General features: G+C 42.8%; 1 pseudogene; it reads left to right on the plus strand.

The window, feature by feature from the left end:
• Positions 1 to 10,251, plus strand: part of LOC102834788 — an 88,136-nt pseudogene that overhangs the window by 6,026 nt on the left and 71,859 nt on the right.

Here is a 10,251-nt window from a genome sequence, read left to right on the forward strand (position 1 = left end):
AATGTTCTCCCATGTAAGCTATCACATAATTCACAATAAAACATTTAAGAAAAAAAACAAAAAACAAAACAAAACACCCCATCTTATATGGAATAATTCCAGTTTCCAAAGTAGAGCAGTTAGTAAGTAGAATAAGCACCCATGTACTCATCACTCACCTTTGGTAATTATCAACATTTTATCAGTATTAATTGTTTCTCACCCTGCCCCCTTTTAATATCATTCTAAAACTTTTCTATTAGAGTATTATAAAAGAAATCCTAGACATGAAGGCATTTCCTCTGAGCATTGAAGATTTTGGTACTATAGGCATCCCCTTGAGCAGAGAAGGCTAAGAAGTACTTGTAGGCTTGGTTCAGAGGCTCTGTTTTCATGTGGCAGAAGAAATGACAAAAATCCAGTGGCCTAGGGGTAGTTTCTGCCAGTGTCTGGGCAAAGCTTTTGGTGAAGACTTTCTCTTGGCCTGGAGTTAACACAGAGACAATCCATCAATGCACCCTTCTCTGATTTCACTCTAGAGGAATAATGGAAGAGTTCGCTTCATTGTATTCCTGAACTGTTTTCCAGAAAACCATCCATGACCAAGGCAGGCGGCCTTCCCCTTAACCTCCTAGTTGACCCGGATGCTGTTAGAGATCTATCTTCAGGGTTCAGCCAATGTCGGGATTTTATCCGCCATCTGCCCATCCACCTCTCAAAGTACATTCTAAGTATGCTGGTGTGGTTGGGAGATTCCTCAAGAGACCTCTTATTTCAACCAAGCACTGAGGTTCTCAGGTCAATTTTTTTTTTTTTTTCTTTCCCAGGTATGTTGGATAAAAGCTCCCTGAATTGGTGTCCTTCTGTGATCCAGCACTGGGCCACACTAATATAGGAGGTCAAGACAGAGTTCTCCATGTACCTATTCATTCAGAGCCAAGTGGCTCTCTTATAGGTATTACTGTTTGGGAGGAAAAGAGACCACTTTCATTCCCATGTTGAGGTGGGCCTGCCCATGAACTTGTCAGTCTCCCTTATCTGGCCTCCTACTCCTCACTGCTTGTCCTGCCTCAGTTTTACCAGTCACTTCTTCTTCTTCTTCTCTTTTTAATTTGGACACCCTGTTCATCATCACTTGTCCTCCCACTGTCTTCGCATCTAACACAGATGACAGACATGCATATAAATCTCAGAAAGAGAGGTTGAGCTTCTCCAAAACCTCACAAAACAGAGGCATTTTCTCCAGGTCTAGGAGTCCTGGTAGAGTAGTGGTTATGAGTTGGGCTGCCAACTGCAAGGTCAGCAGTTCAAAACTAACAGCTGCTCCGTGGGAGAAAGATGAGGCTTTCTGCTCCTGTAAAGATTTGCAGCCTTAGAACCCTGTGCAGAGTCGCTACGAGTCGGAACCGACACCGTGATACTTAACAACAAACACAAGGAGTCCTGGTGCGGCACTATGGGTTAATGCGCCAGACTGCAAGGTCATCTGAATTGCAAGGTTGGCTGTTCAAGCTCACCAGTCACTCCTTGGAAACCCTATACAGGGTCACTATGGGTTGGAATCGACTTGATAGCACTTAACAACAACAACAACAACAGGTAATAGAAAAGCCATGAATTCATTGCTGGGTCAGCCTTATATAGGACACGGATGTTTGCCGTTTTTGTAAGTGTTGGTCCTATGTGATGGTGTAGACATGCCCACAGAGATTTCTGGGCTGTAATTTTTATAGATGCCGGTCACCAGGCCTTTATCCCACTGAACACTGGGTGGGCTTAAACCACGGATCATTCAGTTGGCAGCTGAGCATTTAATCATTGCACCATTAGGCTTACAAGGCCATAAAGTATGTTTTTAGGTTAACATACAATCCCCCCCATACCCCCATAGAGTAATCATCTTTAGCATTTTTTCTCCTCTGTTTCTTGCCTGACACTTAATTTAAGCCTTAAACCATGGAGTCTCAGTAGCTTGAGGTGGATGAGAGAAACAGGAAGAAGCAGGAATTAGGAAGCAGACCACAGTCTTGAAAACTGGAGACTGTTGAATATCCTTTGATGTTTTTCCTCTCAAAATTTGGTGGTAATTACAGTCCTCAATTCAATCTACATACACTTCCAACATAATTGGCCACACTCGGGCCTGCCTTCCTCAAAGTTATGTATTAAATTGTGGCTCTACAAAATATGTGTTAGAATCCTAACCCCCTATATCTAGGGAAACAACTCAGTTTGGAAATAAGATTTTCTTGTTATGTTAATTATATCATACCCAAGTAGGGCAGGTTCTAAACCTAATAACTTCTGAATGATAAAAGCAGATTGGACAGGCAGACAGACAGACAGACAGGCAGATACACAAGATGGGAGAAAGATGGAGGTCAACTAAAGTTAGCCAAAGGACAAAGGAATGCCTGGGGTAAACGACCAACAAGGAAGGAATTGACCTGGAGTCTTGGTGTGGCATGGCAGAATAAGCACAGGACTGATAACCACAAGGTCAGACATTCAAACCTACCAAGTGCTCCTTGGAAACCCTATACAGGATCACTATGAGTTGGAACTGATGCCACAACACATAACAACAAGAACAACAAGACCCTGGTTTTGACTTTGAGCTTCTAGAACTGTTCTTTAAAGCTCAGTGGCATTACTAAGTTGGTGTCACTTAGTGTGGAAACTCATGGTGTGACCCCTGTCCCCCTCAAACACCTCTTACCATTATAAACCATGCAAAATCCGTAATAATGTTTGTTTTCAATTTTGTTGTTGTTGTTAAGTGCCGTTTTCAATTTTAGTCATAGAATAATGTGATAAATATAGTAAATTGCTTAAATGTAATGTTTGTTACATTTAATAGGTTTGAACTGCTGACCTTGAAGATAGCAGACCAATGCTTAACCCATAGTACTCCTTAATATTTCTTAGATTATATAAATACCCACAAAAATCTTTCTGTACTAGATTAACAACATAATTAGTAATTAAACAAAAGGCTTTAAAATCTCCTTTTCTTTTATTAGTACTTCATTCTCAGAAAAGTTATTGATATAGGTTGATAAATACTACTTATCACAAGCTAGGAACCGACTTGACGGCACTTCACAACAACAATAACATAGCTAAACCACCAGCAAATCTGACAAAAATCAGTGACTATAAAAACACTGACAACAATTAAAACAACAGCATGTGCTTGTAGTAGCGTTTGCAGACAAACTGTGGGATTTGAATTGTCACTGTAATTTGTAAAACAGACAGCTCTGACTAAAGTGTATTGTTGTTGTTAAGTGCAATCAAGTCAGTTCTAACTCACAGCAATCCCCACATAGGGTTTGAACACCCAACCTGGCTGTTGAAACTGACCTTGCTGTCCTGTGCTTATCCTACAGTACCACACCAGAACTGCATTAGAAGGCTCAGAAAGTAAATAATCATAGAGTTTTAGCCTTGTAGGTATATTGATACATGTAAGCTGAGAGAAAGAAAATCCATTTGTTTCCATTGTTGTTGTTATATGCCATTGAGTGGGTTATGACCCATAACGACCCCATGTACAGTACAGAGATAGTTTTTTTTTTTTTAAAAATGAATTTCAGCAGAAACACGGCTTCACAAAAATTGTAAGACAGTCATTTTAATGTAACCCCCTCAATCAATGTCAGTAGGTGCAGTCCATATCCACCCCTCCCCCAGTGATGCCACTGTTTAAGTCACCTACTTAAACTCTTTGTGCCCTACCCCTATACTAGGTATATCTTTCAGATCTTGTGGAGAACTGACGTTCCCCACATTTCTATGATAATCACTTAACTGTGAACCACAAAGTCTGCGGTTTGAGCCTGCCAGATACTATGCAGGAGAAATATGAGACTTTCTGCTCCCACACAGATTTAAGGCCTCAGAAACCCTACACAGGGTCGCTGTGAGTCAGAACTGACTCGTCGGCACTTAACAGCAACAATGACATGCAGTAGGAACCAAGACTGGCCATTTTCTGTTTTTGTGTGTTTTCTTTTTAGGGGACCTACACTAGGGGTATAGATGCTAATTATGCCAAGTTTTCCATCCTAGTTCCTATAACAGCTGTTGATGGGAGGTCCATGTGTGTGAAAAGCTCAAAATGAAAACTGAGAACAAAGGTAGGTTCTGGTAGCGTCTTGGGACAGTGGCTGTGGGTGTCATGTTCTTACTGTCCTTTGAGGGCTAAGTGCATACTCAACTCTCCCACAAAGACAGAGGATCATGAAGGGGAACATTTCCTAAGGGAAACCCAAGTTCTAGGCTGCTACTCACAAGCTGTGTGGCCTTAAATCATGTCCTCTTCTCCAACTTCAATTTCCCTATATGATTTGGTTGCTCCCTCAGTGTTCTGCTTACTTTAAATCCTATGGCCATGTTCTGGGATGATAAGTGGTTTCTGTTTGTGAAATGCGTTTATTTCAAACAAAACATGTTTAAACATGTCTCTGTCATCAGTGAATGGCTACAGATAAGTTTTCTCAATAATACACTTGTCTTAGTCTCATTGTTGTTGTTATGTGCCATCAAGTCAGGTCCAATCCATAGTGACCCTGTATAGGGTTTCCGAGGAGCAGCTGATAAGCTTAAACCACCAACCTTGCAGTTCAAATGACTTTACAGTCTGGCTAATTAACTCACATCACTACACCAGGACTCCTTAGTCTCATTAGGGTGGCTTCAAATTAAAATAACAAAACAAAATCTTTTTGTGCCATAAGAAAAAAATGCTTTAAAGGTTAGGGCTAATGCAATTTTTTTTAACATACTCAAGTGAACATCTTCCCAAATCATTGAAGTTTTTGCAACAAGCTTACTGGAATGCTGCACCACATAAAACAAGTTTTTAGATGGATCAAGTGCTTTAAGGTTGGAAAAATCTCAAAGATGAAATGAAGGCACAGCAGTCACGTCAGAAGGTTATGGTAACTGTTTGGGGGATTCCAAAGGAATCATCTTGATAGATTTTCTTTGAGAATTCAGGACACTCATGGGGGCTTATGATGGGTATACATTTTAAGAAAAATGAAAATTACATTGATGAGAAAAAGGCCAGGAAAGTTGCACTGAGGAATCCCCCATCACAACAATACACCTGTTCATGCTCTGGGGGTTGCAAAGACTGTCCTATAGGAATTTCACTGGAAAACCTTACTCCATCCACTCTACAGCCCTGATCTAGTCCATTCAGACTTATCTTTGTTGCCAAAGCTCCAAGAACATTGAAAATGATCAAGATTTGAGCCTCTCAAGGTTACCCAAAATGCCCTTTTGATGTGGTGAAAATCAGAGTGCAGAATTCTTCAAGGAAAGTGGTGAAAACACCACTTTCAGAAGTGTGTAGACCTAGATGGAGGATATGTCAAGAAACAGTAGCTTAACACTTGGCTATTTTTGTCTAATACAGGTTTCTGTGTCTTGGTAGGAATATTTTTTGACTCATCCTCATATTCGGAGCTCAAATGATCTGCTTTGCATGGCAATTGTAAAGACAATTTAAGATCGCAGACTATGACAACTGTGAAAAGCAAATGCATAGTGTAGCAATTATTTTACTGATGGCTTGACTTCCTTTAATATGCTTTGTACTATCAGGTACCAACAATATAAGCATGAAATCCTTGACTCCAGTGAAAGGGTCAGTCAAATGACACATATGAGTTTATTATGTGGTCATATCCTTTGGGAGCTGGTTTAAAAGAAGTTGCATCATGAGAGACATTTGGAATTCAGCATGGAAAGTTTGTGGAATCTCAGGGAACCAACCCAGGGAGGAAGCAGAAGGAGTGCTGTTTCACTGAGGAATTCTAACTAAGGTTATAAAACAAACTGTGGAAAAAATTGTTGAATGGGAAACTAATTTGCTATGTAAACTTTTACCTAAACTTACAATAAATAAAAGCTTTAAAAAAAGAAAGAAGATTTGTGTGATAGGAACACAGAGATAATAAGAGATGACAGAACAATTTGAACTCTTGACTGAACCTGTTAACCAGTTTAGCTTCTGTATATTCGCCCATCACCACCTTAAAAACAGGAATACACAGACATTTGTTGTTGTTGTTTGCTTGTTTTATTATTATTATTGTTTGGGGGGATAGGAGTAAGGAGTCAGGGTAAGACTAGGGCTAGATTCAGACTAGGCCTAGGACTTTGTTTAAAAGTGTTTGGGTGTGGTTAGAACTAGGGTCACTCTTAAGGATAAGGGTTGGGTTAGGGTAAGGGCTAGTTAAAAATATTTTTTTACTTAATTCTCCCCCGCCCCCCGAAATCTGCTTGATTTCTTCTTCATTTGGAAGTTTTGTAACTATGAGAGTGAGTCAAAAATTATCCGCACTCTGGGTCAATTAAAACTGTTAGGCCCCCTAATGGCCTAATCAAGTAGGAGACCCCAAGAAGATCATCAGGACTCGAGTTCGATGCAAAAGCAAGAGGTTTATTTACCAACGCGCTGGGGTCCACCTTCACAGACTCTTAAAACCAGGAGACAAAGGTGACTTTTGCCAACGCACTGGGGTCCACCCTCACATAGACTCCTGAAAACAGGAGATGAGGGCGACCCCGACTCACTATACACACAAGTTTTTATAGGGTTTCAGGGGGCATAATTGCACAGCACTATAGATACAGTCTCTGATTGGTTGACATTTGGCAAAGTATGAGATGTTACAGTTTAATTGGTCAGTACTGGTGGTCTTTGTTCTTAGGCTAGGGCAAAGGAAAACATCTGGCATCTGGCCTTGGGTTGTTCTGTCTATTACTTATCTATGGCTCACTGTTGCTAGGGGTGAAAGGATATTCTAAGGCAACATGAGCTGATTTAGCACGTTCCTGGAACAGGAGGACGTGTTCAGGCTAATGTACAGAATGGAGATTGACCTTGTCTCTGGAGGGAACTAAAAACTGAGGCCTTGTCTATTTAAAATGTTTTTCTGAGCCTGACTAGAGTTTGGTCAAGTAGCTAGGCAAAATCAGTTAGGGCCTTACAAAACTCCCTCCCATTCACTCACTGCCATGTCTATAGCTGATGACAACATTGCACATACACGTGAAATAATTCTGTTGAATAGATGAGTGACAGTGGATCATGCAGAAAATCATTTCCAAATCAGCCATGGCTTTGCCTATGAAATAATCCATGACAGATCTGGGTTTTGAAAAGGTGGTGTGAGATGGGTACCGAAAGAACCCATTGAAAAGAATAAACAGAAATATTTGGACATCTGCAAACAATATTTGGACTGATACTCGAAGGGAGGATAAAAAAAAAATCATTACTGGTGGCAAGACATGACTTCATCACTATGAGCCTGAGAATCAACAGCAGAGTATGGAATAGAAATATCCTCAATTGTTCACCAAAAAAGTTCAAAAGTTGGAGAGGAACAAACAAGACGGTGGATCGGGTGGATGTGTAGCAAAGAGCTCTGCCAACAACAAAACAGAATACCCAACCAAGCAGGCTCAGAGGATGGTCCCAGAACGCTGAACCACATATAAAGGAATATTTAGAAGGTTGGAAGCCTTACAGCGGGGGGAATTTGAGGCAGAAGCAAGAAATCCATTGCTTTCTAGTTTGGGATGCTTAGCTGCTCCAGGAGCCACCATCTTGGGTGAGACCATGCGGGGAAAGGATCAGAGCAGCCACAGACACCTGGAAGAACCACTGAGATAAAGGTGTCGGCATTATTTTCTTTTGGTAGCTGTTCATTGGTCCCTTGCATTTTATGCACCTCCATTCTGGTAACTATAGGGTTGCCTGAGCTAGTGGGCACCCCAGCCCCACCCTCAGAGTGTTTTACTACACATGCACACAGATCTCCTCGAAATTTAAAGAGACAGTTTCCAATTAAAATCAAATGGCCACAACCAGCCCTGAACTGTTTCCAACTAGAAAAAAAGGCCTGAACGGGGTTTGTGGAGTAGGACAAACAGACAAAAGAGGAAATAGGCCAAAAATTAAAACCTAAGTTATGTCAAAATGACCAACAGTGGTATCTTGAAATTTCTCAGGAAGAAGAGTGAAAAGGGAAGCCCATTTCCTGATCACATCTACCTGAAGACATTCAGAAAGCATAAAAAATACCAAAATGCATACCCATCAAAGTATTAAGTCCACAGATAACCCCTGTAGATGCCCAAAAAACAGAAGCAGATGACTATATATGCACATGTCCAGAAACAAGATAAAGTGACTGAGGCAAATGAGCTGGAAGTAGACCTACACTTCATACTGGAAGATGGGCAGGCTTTGGGAATGCCTGAAAAGGAATTCCTATAAATTATTTTAAAAATGTATCAAAACACTATACAGTGCAGCTGAGACAAATAAGGAAGAAGTCAGGAAAGTGCTACAGAAACAATCAAATAAAATAGATAGAGGGCTTCCAGCGGTGGCACTTCCCTGACCAGTGGAACAGGTACGTGAGCTCGGGAGAAATACAAGACAGGGTCACAATAGGGGCCCCAGACTGGTAGACAGACAGCTTTTGGGCAAACATAAAACATTAGGCGGCAACTCTATGAACTTGGTTTTTAAAAACAACTAACAACTGAGAAGTTACGAGCATTATTAACCCCCACCCGCTTGCTCCCGGCTCTTACTGGGGAGAGGGCGCCACCCACTGCGGAACCTAACAGGCCCTGAGCAGACACTCTCAGAAGGAGCATGCTCGCAGAGAACCAGTGAGCCCTCAGTAAACAACATAGTCCATCCCAGAGGGGTCCTAATAGCCACATTAGGCATTACCGGTGAATATATAGGGAAAATTGGGGGGCCCAAGGCACAGGGAGACAAAGAGGCATTTGGGACGTCATCAAAGGCAGACCCTATCTGCCTGCAAGCACGAAGCCCATCACCCACCTCCTCAGCCTAGGTCAACTCTCCGCTCAGACTCAGGGACCAGCCCAAAACTAAATAGCAACTCAATTACAGTAACAAAACACCCCTGCTGTGGCTTAATCTGCCAGAAAACAAACTCTGAAGATTTGCACGAACTGTCGGCTGCAACTCCTACAGGAAACCATATACTGACTAGTTGTGTGTCAGAACCGACACCACAGCATCTCAATAAGTGGTAAAACCTAGAGGGAGCCAAAACCAGAGTAAAAATATTTTAGATTAACTTAAGAAGAGCAGAGGGCAGGAATCGCTGGCGGCTAGGGCGAAGGCCGCCGGCAAAAGAGGCTCAGAATCCAAAACAGAAAGGAGCCAAGACAGAGCTCCCGGGTTCATATCCACAGAGATAGGAGGTGTCTAGAGGTTGGGAGACTTGTAGCCAGTGGAACTTGGAGTGGAGGCAAAAGGGTGTGTACCCTTGGGCCAATTGGCCAGGCTAGGTGATCTGGGCCCACAGCCTCGGAGAGACAGAGTGGCTGGACTGAATAGGGGCCGCAGAGTCTCCAAGACACGGAGACGCGCCGCAGGAACATCTAGGGTGCCTTGCCGACCTTGGGTCGTTCTGAACTAGTTGTATTTTCTAGTTTCTTTTTCTTTCTTCTTTGGTGTCGGGAGGGAGTGCGCTCACGGTTTGCCCACATACGTCTGGGTGAGATGAGATAAGGGATTAGACGAGCTGCCAGAACCCACCCCCACCCCCAGCACTCTCCTCTGCCAGGAACACATGCTCCTGGGCTAGGCTGAGATGAGGAGTGGGTCTGCCCTTTTTTCACGGGTTTGAAAGAGAGCACAGCTAATGCTGTGAAGTGGGCTGCTGTATCGCAGATTCCTTTGAGCAACAAGCCCAGTGGGACAGAGCCGGTGGCTCACACTCACCAACCACTCATAGGAAACCATATACAGGTGACAGGGCTGGGCTGTGTGTACTACTTGGTCAGCTTGCACTCACGGATTTGAGAGCCATCCCATTGTAGCACAGTGGGCTGGAGTGCCACTCCAGGGCCTTTTGGTCTGCTGGGTCGGAGGCTCAGGCTCACAGGCCACTCTTCAGAGGCCCTGTGCGGGGGACACAGATACCCACCATATGAAGTCTGCCTACTTGTTTTCACTGGTTTGAAGGGAGTCCGGCACAGTGCTGTGGGCTGAGGTGACACACTACAGGGCCTTTTGAGCTGTAGGCCCAATGGTTCGTGCCTGCCAGCTGCTCCTTGGAGACCCTATACAGGGTCACTACAGGTCGAATTGACTAGACAGCACATAACAGCAAGGAGAGGAGGGCAGAAGTGACTGAAAGAGAGGATTCTAAAAACATACACATATTAAGAGTCAGAATTTTCTACCTTATTATTATT

This window comes from Chrysochloris asiatica, unplaced genomic scaffold (genome assembly GCF_000296735.1).
Source record: "Chrysochloris asiatica unplaced genomic scaffold, ChrAsi1.0 scaffold00323, whole genome shotgun sequence".
In the NCBI taxonomy this organism is placed as follows: domain Eukaryota; kingdom Metazoa; phylum Chordata; class Mammalia; order Afrosoricida; family Chrysochloridae; genus Chrysochloris; species Chrysochloris asiatica.